Raw genomic sequence first — 15,028 nt, 5'->3', positions numbered from 1 at the left:
AGCTTTTCAGATGTGAAGATTTGCATCTTTTCTTTGAACTATATGATATTAAATGAAATATATTTGGACCTTTGGCCGGACAAAACAAGCAGTTTTTTGACATCTTCTTGGGCTCTAGGTCAGAAAGCCAGTAATGAGGCTGGTGGTTCAATAGAGGGCGCCAAACTCCATTTTGATTTTCAACCCATCAATACTTGTATCAATCTGTCTTGTTTACTGATGTTTGCCACAGACTGGGTGGAGAACGAAATGTGCTTCAAGAAAATAGCAAATTATCCTGACATAAACTGTGTTTTCTGGCTGATTTAAACGCTTTTGTACAATCAGATTTATTGTTGTTTTGTCTGTAATTAATACTGGACATTGGTTATGTGCATCACGCCTGCCATTTTCCAGCAGTAAAATCCACAGAGCAACAACATTCTCGCTGCATTATTCTCACAAACCACAAGTCATATTCTGAGTACATTCTGGACCTAAAGCTGTTTTTCTTCTCTGCATTCGCTGCCCTTTCTGTCTCCAAGCAGGTGATTTATCCCGCCTCCATCATCACGTAACGTTTTCATTTTCTCCCACAGCTCAGTTTATCTTGATGGGAAGGGAATATCACTTAGTTTTCTCATAATAAGTTGGAGAAGGAAGCAAAAAGTGCAAGTCTGCTCCACACGCTCCAGTTCCTCTCCAACCTATTTTGCTCTTTTTCAGCATTCCTTCACACCTACTTGATCTCTTTGCAGAGCGAAGGCCGGAGTCGCCTTCGGGGGCATCTATAGCCTCAAACTGGACGAGGCAGACGAGGGGTCAGCTGACCTTTATCTGGATTGAAAAGCCTAATTTTTAAGGTGGCAACACATTTCAAACGGATGGTCCAAATAACCAAGTAACCGCAAAAGGCAAGCAGCATCCGGATGAGTTTCAAATTGGCAACGCAGTGTTTTCTTACTGCTCCTCTAACCTTTGACATACGCATACGTACATGCACATAATTGCACCTACACACCCATCCCCACTCACCCACAGTCTGTCCGACCTTTTTGTCCAGCCCATTGACAGATTTTTCCTCTCACACAGCTCTGGGAACCACAGCTCACCCACAATTTTCTTTTCAGGCAAAGATCGGGAACAGAAGGAGAATTATTTTCCTATTAGCTTTGAGTTCTGTCAAAACAGCGTATCTGGTGTCTGTGGACAGCATTAATACCAATGAAGAACTAAGAAGCACTTCAGGTCGTTACAGAAGTTGTTCAAATGCTATGAGAGAAAAATCAAGGGGAAGCAAGGGTGGGAAAAATGCATTTTTTAATCTGAAAATATTTACTCTGAAGAGAGCTTATTTTACATGACATGTTCCACTATCTTGTTCAGCAGGAAGGAAACACTTGTGAGGCTTTTTAGACTTTTGCAAACTTTATCCAAGTTTTCGCCTGAACTTCATGTGGTCTTACCACATTTTTTCTTGCTCTCACTCATATTTGCGCTGGCTCTCAAAGGGACACTCCACTAGTGAATGATTATTTTCATGGGCAATAACAACATTTGGCTAATAATCAGATCTGATCGGTTATACTATGCTTAAACCACAGACTCCAGTGGGGAATTCTGCAGTTTGCAGCTGCATAAATATATTTTGTGTACTGTGTAAATCAGAAAAGAACAGCACACACTGTGCAAGAGGCAACATGTCGCCTCCTGTCTTCTGTTTTCTGAACCTTTCCAAAGGAAACTGGTGGATAAGAACTAAGTATATTTACTCAAGTACTACACATAAGTACAAATTTAAGTACTTGTACCTTTTCAACTTTGTGCTGTTCTATACTTCTTTCAGTCGAAATATTGTAATTCTTACTCCACAACATTTAATTTTTTAGTAGAGCAGAGGCTTCAGTGGTCATGTGTCTGATGATCTCAATGCAAGCCGAAGTCTCTTTCCATTGAACTTTTTTGTGAAATTTCCTCTTTTAAAAAAAATAAACCCTTGCATTTCCATTCCACCAGATACCGATTTCTCCTGTAAACTTCTCTAAAAAAAAAGTCTTAAAATACATTTGTGTAACAGAACCCCTCAGATTTATCTTGTGACCCTCTGGAGAGACATGATTTTGACATTGATGCAACAGTATTAACAATCTAATGTCAGTAATATATCAGTCACCGAGTACTTTTAGTACAATTTGCTGATAATATTTCTGTACTCCAAGTAGGATTTTGAATACAAAACTTTCCTCTATAATGGAGTATTTTTTATAATGTTACATTGGTAGTTAAATTAGGGATCTGAATACTTCACCTCCACCACTGCCAATGAATCTAATGAAGGCACAAAAAAGCTCCCAAATTGACCACAAATACCTCGGAAGATTTCCAACATCCTAAGATGAATGCTTTTGCAATTCCAACACACAGGATGTCAAAAATACAGCACAAGTGGGCAAATGAAACCTTCCAGAAGATCAGTAATTGGTGAACTTTGGAGCATGAGAGCAGTATTAAAAAAATGACTAGGTGGTGATTATGTGTTGTTTTGAGCTAATTAGAGACAATTTCACTTTGATGATGGTTTCACCAGAGCAACTGTAACTCTACTTTATGTACACACCCCTACGAGTGATCAATCACAGAGGCTTTTGGTTGTCTGCAAACTTTCTACTTTCTTAAACACATCTCGATTTATTGGGATCGTAAAATGGCCAGGGATCCTTTAGGGCTTGCTGCAACATGCGTGCATCGTCTGACCGGTGACAGTAATGGGATATGACGACAGTCCCGGGGAGCATAATGTGTTATACAGTCACACCGTAAAATATGCCACTCAGAGAAAAAATATGATCCTCCCTTTCCCTACTGTCCAGATGTTTTTGCAGTGGAGTATATACGACGGATAATAAGAACTACGACTCGGTCTACTTTAGATAAGATACTTTGCAATAAATCGGCTAAATTTGAAGCTGTAATTCAAGAGTGGTGCTCTTAATCTGAGCTGCAACTTGTTGCACACAAAGGCAGTAAAATGGATCACTATGGCAGCTAATGTGAGAGATTAATCCCTTGCAAAAAATCTGAAAAGTTATTTACATTTCATATTTTGAGACGTTTCATAACCTACAGGCCTCTGCACGGTAGCAGGAGAGTGTCCGGACACACGGTCTCAAATCACAGAGGCTGCAGCTGAGGGATCAAGAGACACATTCCCTCTGAGCTACATAAACACTTCCTGTTCAGTAGGTGCGAAGTGTGAACGGGCCTGAGTGTGAAACCGACAGGGAAAATACTGTCAAGAGACATTAACAGCATAACAAATATATAAAGTCACAGCCTGCCTACAGAAGCATCTGATTCCCTCCTTGCACAGATTTTCCGACACCGTCTGGGGATTACAGCTTCCAGCTCGCTTCTGCAACCTCCACAACAACCTGTATAAGAGACATTCACATCCTCTTTTGTGGTTTCCAGCTCCCACTGTGATATAAAAACGTTGTTTATCCAAAACAAAGGAATAACTGCAACCTTAACAGACTTTCTTGCTCAGAATTAGATGTGGGGAGGACTGGTACCACTCTCATCTGTCCACTATATATAAGGCTATTGCCTGGAGACAGTTAGCTTAGCTTAGCATAAAGACTGGAAACAGGGGCAAACAGCTAGCCTGGCTCTGTGCAAAGATAACAAACCCCCCCTACCAGCACCTCTAAAGCTCGCTAATCAACATGTTATATCTATCAAGTTTAGGTTTTTCTCCACAAATCATTAGCCTTTGCAAATGAAAAATATTGCTAAAGCAAACCTTCTAACAATAGTCAATAAAACACTCCATTTGCTATTTGCACTAGTTTTTGCTTTAAAACTCAGAGTTCACATGACAAGGTCAAGCTAACCTCAGGCCCTTAGAAATGCACAACAAAAACACACATACACTCAAAAAAATAGATAAAATAATAAAATAAAACAACAAAATCGTACTGCGATGAAGATTAATTCCTGGACCCCGAACTATAAAACTTTAGGTCACTTCAACCTGATAATGTGGTGACTGAGCTGAGCTTTATAAAAAAAGCTATTATATTCAGTGTAATCCAGAATATAGCCTGAAGAACTAAAACCCTAACCCCTGAATTTACTGCATGAAGTGGGGAATCCACCTTCTCTTTCTAATATCGAAAAAGCATGTAGACGTAGAAAGACGCCCCCAAAAGGCATGCATGCATCTTGGGAAGTCTAGTTGGTCAGGACATGATACCACTACAGATAGACCATCCATAACGTTTTCTAAAACAAGCATAAACCAAAAGTACTGCTGCATAACCCAAAACCCAAAATTGTGAAGCTCTAGATTTCCTTGATTTGAACTTGGACTTCCTCACATCTGCAGGACGGTGTTGTGTGTGTTTCCACGGTGCTGCTGCTTAGCACTGAATGACAAATAGCCATAACAACATTTTGCTGATGGCAACAGTCCTCTGAGTGCAACAAGGGTTACACTGTGAGAGTTACGGTAATCAAAAACTATCAGCAAGTTAATTGTACAAGTTGTTCAACCTCAGCTATTTGAGGTTACCACATTTTCCCCTAATTAAGAGTTTTCTCCCAAAGAAAGGAAAAACAGGATCACTTTAAATGGCACTCAAGAAAAGTTAGAAACAGCTGCAGAAAATCTAACAAACTTTCTCTCATTTTCTTAAAAACTGGCCTACTTGGTATCTAAAATTTTATTAAGAAGCTTATCACATCAGCTCATGAGACAGGCCTGTGAAGCTCATTAGCTGGAAGCACATTTCCACATTTCTACTCGCATCAAAACATACCCAGTTTCATGCTACTGCAAGTTACGTCTGCATGCAACATATAGTAGCTATTACAGCACGCCACTTGCAGCAGAAAACAGTCCAACAGCTTCACCTTGGACATGTTTAACATTGTGATAAATCCTCGTCGGGCGTGAAGCAGGGATTCCCAACTGTTACTTGGCAGGTGCATGCTCAGATATTCTGTGATCAAGTTATGCTGAAAGGACAGAGAGGAAAAAAATCTGCCTGCTTTGGAGGTTCTGGTAAGTTTGCATTGGACAGACGTTTGTGAATTATCACATTATCAAAGCCATTTTAAGTTTGATTGGCAATGTCTGTCGAAAAAACAATTTTCAGCAGGGGACACATATCGGATCTAAAATCTAGCTTGGGGTTGAAAACTGTCACTTCTGCATGTTTTAGATAGAAGATAGGTAGAAAAAAAAGAAGATTTCCCGAAGGCCAAACTTTCCATCTCTGACTCATTTCTCTGTGTTAATGTGCTGCCAGAAAGCCTCTTTCTCGAACTTTCACCATACTTTTGTGTTAAAAACTACAATACCTTTATTAAAGAATCCTTTTCTTTCTCACACATTGGATAAAAAGGGTCTACATATTTCCTTTTGTGTTTAAAGACATGCAACTAACATTTCTAAAATGTCAAGGCATTCCATTAACTGGTGCTAAATCCTGTCAAGATGCTGCACCGTGCATTTATTTTAACAAGCTTAAGCCTGAGTTATTCTTCCCAGGTGTCTCTTTTGGATTTTCTTTGCATTTGGAAAACTGTCAGACATTATCTGCAGAGACTTCTGTCAGCAGAGGTTTCACAGCAGTGAGCTCTGTGCAGTAGGATGTCTTATGAAACATTTTGGAAGTCAAGAAAATTAATCTTTTTTTCTTTTTTTGCTTTGCCTTTCTATCTCTGTTTTCTTTTCCCCAGACCCAGTTCTGTGAATCACATGCCATCCCAAAAGTTACTCTGGTATTGTTCCAAAAATTCAAACAATTCAAAACAGGATTTGTTAGTTTTTTTCCAAGAGAAAAGTTAAAATTATCTGGAGTAAGGCTTTGAAATCAGACAACCACACAATAAAAACACATTGAAAAGCTTAGCTTAATCATGCCTGTAAAGCTCATGCTCACTGAATGTTACTGCTGCATCAAAAAGTCTAAACATGACAGCCATGCCAACATCATCAAATCCTGCTGTGCCAGTGGTGACGCATCACCTACCTTTGTGTGTGTGTGTGCAACTGCTGCTGCTGCTGCAGGGTGGAAGTATCACAATGCTTTGAGGAGTTTGGGACAGACGCTGAACAGCAGCTCTGGTGAGGGTTTGGCTTTTATCTGCAGGTGGGTGGAGCTGCACGAGCAGAGAGAGGAGAAGCACTGGATCTGTGCATGCATGCGAGAGGAGAAGGGAGGAAAACAAAAAGTGGATCTGTGAGAGAGAGAAAACACTACTGGAACTGCATGTTTGCAGTAATAGACGTTATTAGAGACAGAATCAAACTGAGGCAAAAGAGGGAGCCCAATCAGCTGCGCAGCTTTAGATCACAAGGAGGAAGACTCTCGTTTGACTTGGACCTCTCGGTGCATTCTTTGCATGCAGAAAGATTTAAGGGCAGGGTCTCACTTTGGTTTTGGCTGAGGTCAAGAGCTCGCTGAGAGGAGAGTTTTTTTGTGACTGCCACAGTGCGCACACAGTAGTTGACAAAACCACAAGGTCCATTTACAAGCTTTTGTGGAGCTTTCGATTGTATTACACAATCTTCCTCAGGGGGATGGAGTTTTCCCAGTTGTCATAGATTTGTAGATGTTTACACGTACAGGACTTTTAAGCCACAAGACAGTGGACCTGGTTATTTCTCACATGCACTCAGTATTGGAATATTTATTTCTCTTTGTTCTTTCTCCCTTTATTCCAGCAGTAACAAAAGGCGAAAAACAGCCAGGCCAGCAGCTCTGTGATGCTTTAAACTGACAGCTAACGCCAGGATGCTAACATGCAGATTAGCAGGTATAAGTTTACCAAGTTTAGTGTGCTAGCATGCTAACATTTGCAAGTTAGCACCAACCTCAAAGTATAGCTGAGACTTAAAACTTCAGCCTGCTGGTGGCGCTACAGGAGCGTTCAGGGGATTACCAAAGTCATTAGGATTCTTCATCTAGGGACTATGAATATATGTTGCCAAATTCATGACAATCCATCCAATATTTGTTTTCAGTCTAAACCCAAGTGGCTAAAATTGATGATTCAAGAAAACCTTTTATCTCAGGCTTTGGCAGCTAGATGTTTATAAGAGGTAACACTGAAAGTAGCCATGGTGATTCATGGTGCTAGAATCGACGGTCTGCCAAATGGGAGGAGTTAGGCTCAGTTAAAGGCAAACTCAAAACAAAAGTTATAACAATTAAAAATGTAGAATAGAAATCCTAAAATAAAATACAACTTTTAGATCATTTTACATTAAATATTAAAAGAGTTTTAACTCATATGGATAGATGAATGATTGGAATAGGAAAAAAAGTTTTGATTTGATTTTGACCGTGATCTTCAGTCTTCGCTTGTCGAACCAAGTCTATTCAACTTACTCGATAAGAGGAGGGGACACATTATTCAAATGTAACTTTTCTGTTGGTGGAAACTGGCCAAAAAGTTATTATGAAACATTATGAAACATGCTTGAAACATTTTATACCCACATCATTAAAGAAAAAGTAGCCACTGCCCAATCTGGCAACACTAGTTTGCACTATTCTCCAGAGCTGTGGGTGCATAATGTCAAAAATATTTAACTTTTGTCCAGATCCTTCACTGTGTGGAAGAGACAGATGGGAACACATTCACACTCACAACAGCTGGTTCACATTTGAGGAATTATTCTTTGTGTTTTTGTTTATGTTGCTATTTCAGTTCTTTTAACATGTTATCCCCATGCAGGGATTGCTTATAAAGAAAACATTTTGGTTTCCCCCCTGACTGATTTTACTGACAGTTTCTTTGTGCTGAAATTCACTGAGCTAATTTGTGCTTGTTAAAGTAATTTACAGTGCAAATAGTCATGACTTCACTTACTGGTCAGTTAACATGGACAGAAAAAGACAGTCACGCCATTTTTTTGTCCCTTATCTGCCTAGAAACTTCTAATAGATTAACCGAGTCTTCAGTTTTCATTGTCCATCTTGCAGTCATCACTTTCAATTTGATGAAGTCCAGAGCAGCAAACTGTGTTCCCAACAGACACCAGAGAGAACAACAAGTAGTCAGCTGCATGGAAACACTGACCTCATACCTGTCTGCATGCAGACTTCCTGTTCATGTTATTAACCTGCGACTCACATGTCAAGGCCAAGTTGCCACAGCAACGGGACAAACGCAGACAACCTTGGCAATGACTCTTATTACTCCCCATTTCCTTCTCCTCAATCAACTTTCTTTCATCTGGGGATTGGCAGCTTGTAGTCATGAGTAATAATAACAAGTGAATGCACTGTTACAATAGCATGAGTTTGGTTTTGTATGTGCTGTTTCACTAGGTACCACTTCTCATGTTATTTGATGAAATTTTGGTCTACAGAAAATATGCATGGGCATCCTTCTCAAACTTAAAGAAGTTTCTGTGTCAAACAGGCCTAACTTTTTCTAATACTGCAGCAGCTATGAAATGGCTTCCATGCGACTGACTGAAATGTGATTAATCAACATAAATATAATTTGTATTTCGAAATATGCTTTGCTCCATACCAACAAAACACTGAAATTAAGTGAAGTGGACATTGAAAATAAAAAAATCAACTCATAATGTCAATGATGGGCACTCTTTTTATTTATTTTTTTTGCACCTCTCTCTGACATGAATATTCAAGGATAACATAAGGTCATACCATATACAGTATGTATTTTTTCCTTGATCACCTCACTACTGGTTGTTTCTATTAATGGTGATTCCTAAAGCTTATTGCCTTGCTTATAACCCATGTTGAAATACTTCACGATAAAATGCAAAACAAAGCAACAATAATGTAAATTTTAAGTTATTTCGTCCAAATGGGGACATAAATGTATAAAATTGTATGGCAAATCATCCAATAGTTAATATATTTCAGTCTGGACCAAAGTGGTGACTGTCCACAGAGGCGCACCACAGATGTTCCTGAAATTGATCTACATGGTTTTCACAGCAATATGATCATGCATTTGACACAACTATATTTTGGAGTACAGCTTTCCAAACTGAGGCCCAAAGACCAGATTTAAACCTTCACTCTGATGCCTCAAAGGGTTTCAGAGTACGGTTGTTTGTTCAGTGTGCATTTCTCAAAGGAAAGACAAGACCCAGATGTTGGAGGGAACAAAATTTGAGTACCCTGGCTCCAGTTCTGCCACCACAGATTTGAGTACCACTCTTAGCTTCTGTTCATATTGAGTTTTTTTTCTTCTAGCTGACCCACAGCTGTAGATTTTGGACCCGTCTGTTAGAACATCTCATAAAGTCACCTAACGACTCAGAAAAATGCAGACGTTCCCCTTCCTCCAGTGTAGGCTAGCTCTTGGTTATTTGGTAGAGAAAGGACTCAGGAAGTCAGTGACCATAGCAGTGAGGATGGGAAAAAAGGATCAGCTGTGAAAAATGTTAAAGCTTCAAGTTTTGTATTGAGAGACTGTGGTTAAAATTTGTGTGCAGGCATTTTATTATAGATCTCTGGAAAAGTGTGAGAATTCAGACTGGAGCCAATGACCTATTTCACAAGCAACCAGTAAGTCAAGTTTTGTAAAATGTGACCACTGACTTGGCAAATGTGTCTGTAAATAAAAATTAAGAATTTCTTTCTTTGCATTATAGTTTGAGTTATAGTTTCAGTTTTTTTTCCCAAGGCCTCATTTCTACTTTTTGACATATAACAACAATGTAATCTTTCTTTTGAACATGAGAACATTTTGTCTGTGTTTATCTGCTTTAACGTCAGCTGCAAATGTTAGCTTTACAATAGTTACCAACCTTTAATTCCAAGGATAATTTAATTCATGACTAGCGTATTCACTGTATAGTACTTCCCCGTTGTGTGTGAGTGAGTTTAAGCTAATGTTAGCCGCTCTATCCTGCTATTGATTGGACTTTCATAGAGTTTGCATGTGGCCATCGATTGCATATTTAAGATCCCTTTTACAGGGTTCTTATTTTAAAATAAGTCACCTTTAAACAAAAAGTCAGCAAGAGGTTGGCACCTTTAACTCTTTGAACAAACCTTGGCCTAAATAGGTAGGTAGCTACAAAATGAGTCTGCTTTTGTCTGCCTTCGTGTGAAATCATAGACCCATTGTTTTAATTTAAGTGGTAAATCTGCCACCTTTATCATTTTAAAAAGTAAAAACTTGACAGCTGTGTAGCAGCCATATCGGAGGAGGTTTGGAGGTTATGCAATCCTTGCAAAATACATGCATGACTCAAAAAGTATCTGCACAAAAGGAAGATTATTCCATTTATTTACTTTTTAATACCCTCAAACTGCCAGACAGAAATTCAACAGCAGAAACACATACTGTACCTCTGAGTCCTCATCCATCATACAGGCCTTCGACTACTATTAACCCCAAAGCCTTGTGGAGAGATTTATGAGCTCTCACTGGATTTCCTGCCTTGCCAGCACGAAATGTTCATACATGAAGCTTATATGGAGGGATTTCCTGTTGTCACCTCTGTTTGGAACCTTGCCAAAGTGGAAATTTAATTCTTTAAACTTTCCCTCCAACTCAAGTCTCCCATGTTTGATGTACATGCACGTGTACATGCACTAATTTGTAAATGGCTAACAGAGCTCGGTCTTACATTCTGGATCTGTTTTTTGTCCTTTGTGGAGTGCACTTTTAATTTTTTGGCTCCAAAAGACTTTAGTCGTCAACAGATGCGGGTCCTGACTGTGGTTACATGATGTCATTGCATGAAACGATGCAAACTAAATACCGGTTACAGCTTCGGGGCAAGAAGGCTAATGGTCCTAATGCGATGAGGCAGAACTATGTATACGTTTCCAGTCAAAACGTACATATGGTGAACAAAGTAAAGGTCATGCATCAGTCAACACTGTCTGCAGTACTTCCTCACAGTGAAACAAGCTGATTCCTGCTGGAACCAGTTACTTAATGTGGTGACGAGCAGTTTGCTCTCTCATGACCACCTCTGAATTTTTCTGTCTGGCTGTTAATCCGGTCGTCTCAGAGCCCGCTTTGAGTCGGGGCTGCAACTCGAATGTTCCTCTCCATCTTTGGTGGAAGGTTTGAGAGCTTGGCAGAGGGACAGTGAGCTCGGAGCAACCGGATACAAAAGGTTCTGGAGACGATAGATTGTCTTCATCCCTTCATTAAAGCCAGCAGGGCTGTGTGAAAAGCACAAGGTCTGGCAAAGGCTTTTTTCAAAGAAAATCATTTAGCCCTCTCACTTTTCCTTTGAGCTCTTGAGTGTGTCTTATTGTAACTGGCAATAATGAGTGACAGATAGCAGTGGAATGAAATCATGAGACAGCTTAATTGGCCGAAACATCAACAGTTATGCCAGTGGCTCTGTGAGGCTGTACAGGGCTTTCAGCTTAATGCTAAAGTCAGTAGGCTAAAAGTTATAATGTGAAGATGATAAGCAGGTACAATGTCTATGTTTAGCTTTTTGGCATGCCAACACTGGCTGATGAGTGAATTAGCTTGCAGCTATTTGGTCAGGCTCCAGTATTGGACAAATTATTAATCAAATATTATGGCAATCCATCCAACAGTGGTGCTAGATGGAAGTCAGGGGATCACCAATAGTCCAATAGTCCAGTCAATAGTTGGACTGACCAGACACTGGCCTAACCAATGCTAGTGTGGCTAAAAAAACATGGTTGACCAAACCACACCTTAAGCTCCAAACCTCTACCTTCTGCCTCTGAACACCAGAGTTCAGAAACAGTGTCACAGCGGTCTTACTGTATTACCAAGAGCATGATTTTAATTAAATCACAAGAAATCTGTTTATGATTAACAGCAACACATGTGCTTGTGAGATCAAGCGTATTTTTCATGGTGGCACTGAACGCCAAATAAACCTTTGTAGCCAAACAGACTGAAGCACTGTTGTCACTTTAATAATACTTTTTTAGCCGGCCCAAAGATGCCTGTCAGAATTTGCTATTTGCACACAAAATACATTGTAAACCGGTGCCACTGGAGCTTTAATTTACAGTAAAGTGTGGTAAGCTTTTTGAGAAAAGAAAGAACGCTCAGAAACACCAAACTTGCGTTTTAAAACACAATAATTGCTCAGAAGGTCCAATGTTATCATTAGCATCTCACCGTGAGTGCGCCATTCATGGCAGCTTGTGAAAACATAAGACATAAGAGTGGTCGTGCCACCACTGGAAAGTCAACAGAATACCGTTTATTCATTTTGCATGTTTTCCTTTTCGTTGAAGTAAGGCCAATTACAGAGCAAACAAAAGCGAGCCAGTTCCACGTGATATCACAGGAAAAGGATCATTAGCCGCTAACTGCCTTTACCAACACTTATGTGGTCATTAAGTGTGTAGTGAAGACAGAAAAAGCAGGGTTGTATAAGGGCAAAAGTGCTGTAAGCCCCCTTTCTTGTTTTGTCTGTCACTGCACTGGAAACATGTTAACGTGTGGAATGTGTACGGATCACAGTGTGGATGTTTTCCTAGGTTTGACGCAATCTACTTAACTTAAGCAGACCAGGAAAAATGTATTATTTCACGCCCATTTTCTGCCTGAAGTAAATGGTTGGGCTAGCTACGGTTCTGGGAGTATCGCCGGGTAATTTTACAATCTGTTACACTGTTAGATATTATCATTTTGTGATGTAAAATGTTTCCAGAAGTGTCGTTATTAACTTTTTTTATATACTCACTCACTCAAACATTCCTCGCCTAACAATGGCATTATTGACTTCCTGAATTTTCCCATAATGCAGCCCCAGAGACAGGCAGATAACTTCTTTAATTTCTTTAAAAACACATAATTAGCCATTAAATTCTGGATTGATTGGAAAATAAAACACTACTCTAAAAAAATATACTGTACAACAACAAAACAGGTGCAGAAATGCAAAGCAGACCAGCAAAATCTACTTTTGGATAGGAGTTAAAGGTTTTCAGATGTGTGTTGTTTTTTTTTTTTTCATCTCTAATCGATTTCCATAAAGTTTGGGGATACGCCAGAGTCAGATATCAAAAACAGAAAGTCAAGTGTCAACAGTCAAAGTTGAGGCTGCAGAGGCTGAGATATCTTTACATTTATTCCCTAGTATCCAAAAATCCAGCATCCATAATGCATAATACACTTCCCATAATGCAACTCAATAGCGGTTGCATGCCATGTATAAAGAAATTAGCATAATTGTCAGTTTCTGACTTGAACGTCCAAGACGGCTCCGTTATTTCCAACTCAGTACTTGATCATGCAGAAGTGCTTTTTATTCAACCCAGAGTTTATAGAAATACATAATATATTGTCAATTTGCATTATTTTTAACTCCAGTCAAACTTTGTGCATAAAGACTTCATAAAGAGAAACCACCCACCAGGTATTCCCATCAATAGAACAACTGTGTGCAGTTTTATGGCCTGTGTTTCTGGGAAGGAATAGGATTAGACTAATTACATTATGAAAATGGCGAATATGATTTATAAATGTTTACTTTTTCAGTCAGTCATAAACTCCTACACACTGCCTGGCTGCTGCCTGATGCACACACACACAGACACACACACACACACACACCTGAACACACGCTGTCTGCCAAAAACCCTTTATAAATAAATTTGACCGGACTAGACAGTAATAAGATTAAAAGTACCGGAAAAATGTGTCACTTTCAGTAATACTCATTTACATATTTAAAGAGTACATAGACTCTAAGACTACATACACAACTTTGTAAACATTTTAAATTAAATAATTTCATGCATTTGTCAACAGTGTATTTTTATTGGAAAGGATGACATTATAGTGAAATTAATGGTCCATATTGCTGCATATTCATTAATATAATCACAGGATGAGGACATTTAGTTATAACAGTGTATTTTCTGGAAGAATTTAAGTCTTCAAATCAGTTTGGACTCAATTATTTCTTCTCTTTAATGTTTTAGAAATAAACATTCATGGTCTCTAATTATACCTACACTGAACTCTTGAGTCATATCTTTTCCATAACATATGCACAGAATCATAGCACTTTCCCCCCTTTCATCCACATTATGTTGTCATCTGACTCTCTGAGCACACACTTCATTGGCCTTGGACATGAAGGTAATCTCTGTCCATCAGGATTACTGCATGTATACGAGAGAATACCACAGCTTTGGGAGAGACTCCCTCTCAAATGTTTTATTTATTTGGCTGTAAGTTTGAGCCAAACTCTTTGGTTTGCATTTCATTCCTCTGCTGCCCTTGGAACGGGGGCCAGATATGTGTGGACTGGAAACCCCCGGTGTTTGACGGTGGGAAGTAGATTAATCAGTTTTATCCAAAAAAGTGGATCCAAAAAAATAAGAGCTTGCTCACAGCTTGAAAAGCAGCTGAGTCATTGTCTGTCCATCTGTTCCACAGTCTGGCCAAAGTCTGGGCTCACTGGGTTTGGGACAAAAGTTTGAGAGTGCCCTTAGAGCTCAAAAGCATTTTCCCCTCTCTGCTTTAAAGGGGCACCGTTTACACTTCTTAGGTTATGCAGTTAAAGTGTCGAGCAAGATGTATACGTACATACACATTTATGAGTACACCTTAGCCTAGTCCTACATCTATTGTCAGTTTTGGGTCATAAGTTTTTCAGAATGATATGTCGGGGGCCTCATGTTGAGTTTCTCATGCGAATGCTGTTTGACTTAGACCAGACAGGTGTCTCAATATACACTCATGATTCTCATCACACCCACCCAACAGCCCGCTCCAATCCTCTCCTATCTCTCGCTTCTGTCTGGAGTGTCTGGAGGCGTGCTGCGACCTCACTCAGGAGAAGATTCAGCAATGCTAATGTTGCTCTGGAGGTTGACACAATATTAGTGTTCAAGCTCGATGTCAACAGGCAATGTTACAAACACCAAAATGTTTTTTTTTTAAAGTTGACTACCTTGAAAAGAGTGAACAGGAGGGGCGCCATCGTGTCTCACCTGATGGAGCTGGTCAGGGCTGAGTCCTTGTTGTGACAGTGTGTCATCCCCTCATCCCCCTCGTGTCATCTCTCTCTCTCTCTCTC

At 39.6% G+C, this 15,028-nt stretch overlaps 1 protein-coding gene across 1 annotated transcript in view; it reads right to left on the bottom strand.

Moving 5' to 3' along the window:
* The window catches only part of LOC118339813 (collagen alpha-1(VIII) chain-like), an 18,831-nt gene extending 12,658 nt beyond the window's left edge, over positions 1 to 6,173 (bottom strand). The window contains exon 1 of the mRNA XM_035677579.1: positions 6,018 to 6,173. The gene's annotated coding sequence lies outside the window, so the exon portion shown is untranslated. The remainder of the gene's footprint in view (positions 1 to 6,017) is intronic.
* Positions 6,174 to 15,028: the final 8,855 nt, after the last annotated feature.

This window comes from Morone saxatilis, unplaced genomic scaffold (assembly GCF_004916995.1).
Source record: "Morone saxatilis isolate NCDOM2014 unplaced genomic scaffold, NCSU_SB_2.0 Contig6, whole genome shotgun sequence".
Lineage (NCBI taxonomy): Eukaryota > Metazoa > Chordata > Actinopteri > Moronidae > Morone > Morone saxatilis.
The sequence above is the reverse complement of the archived record's forward strand: the minus strand, read 5'-3'. Positions and strand labels throughout refer to the sequence as shown.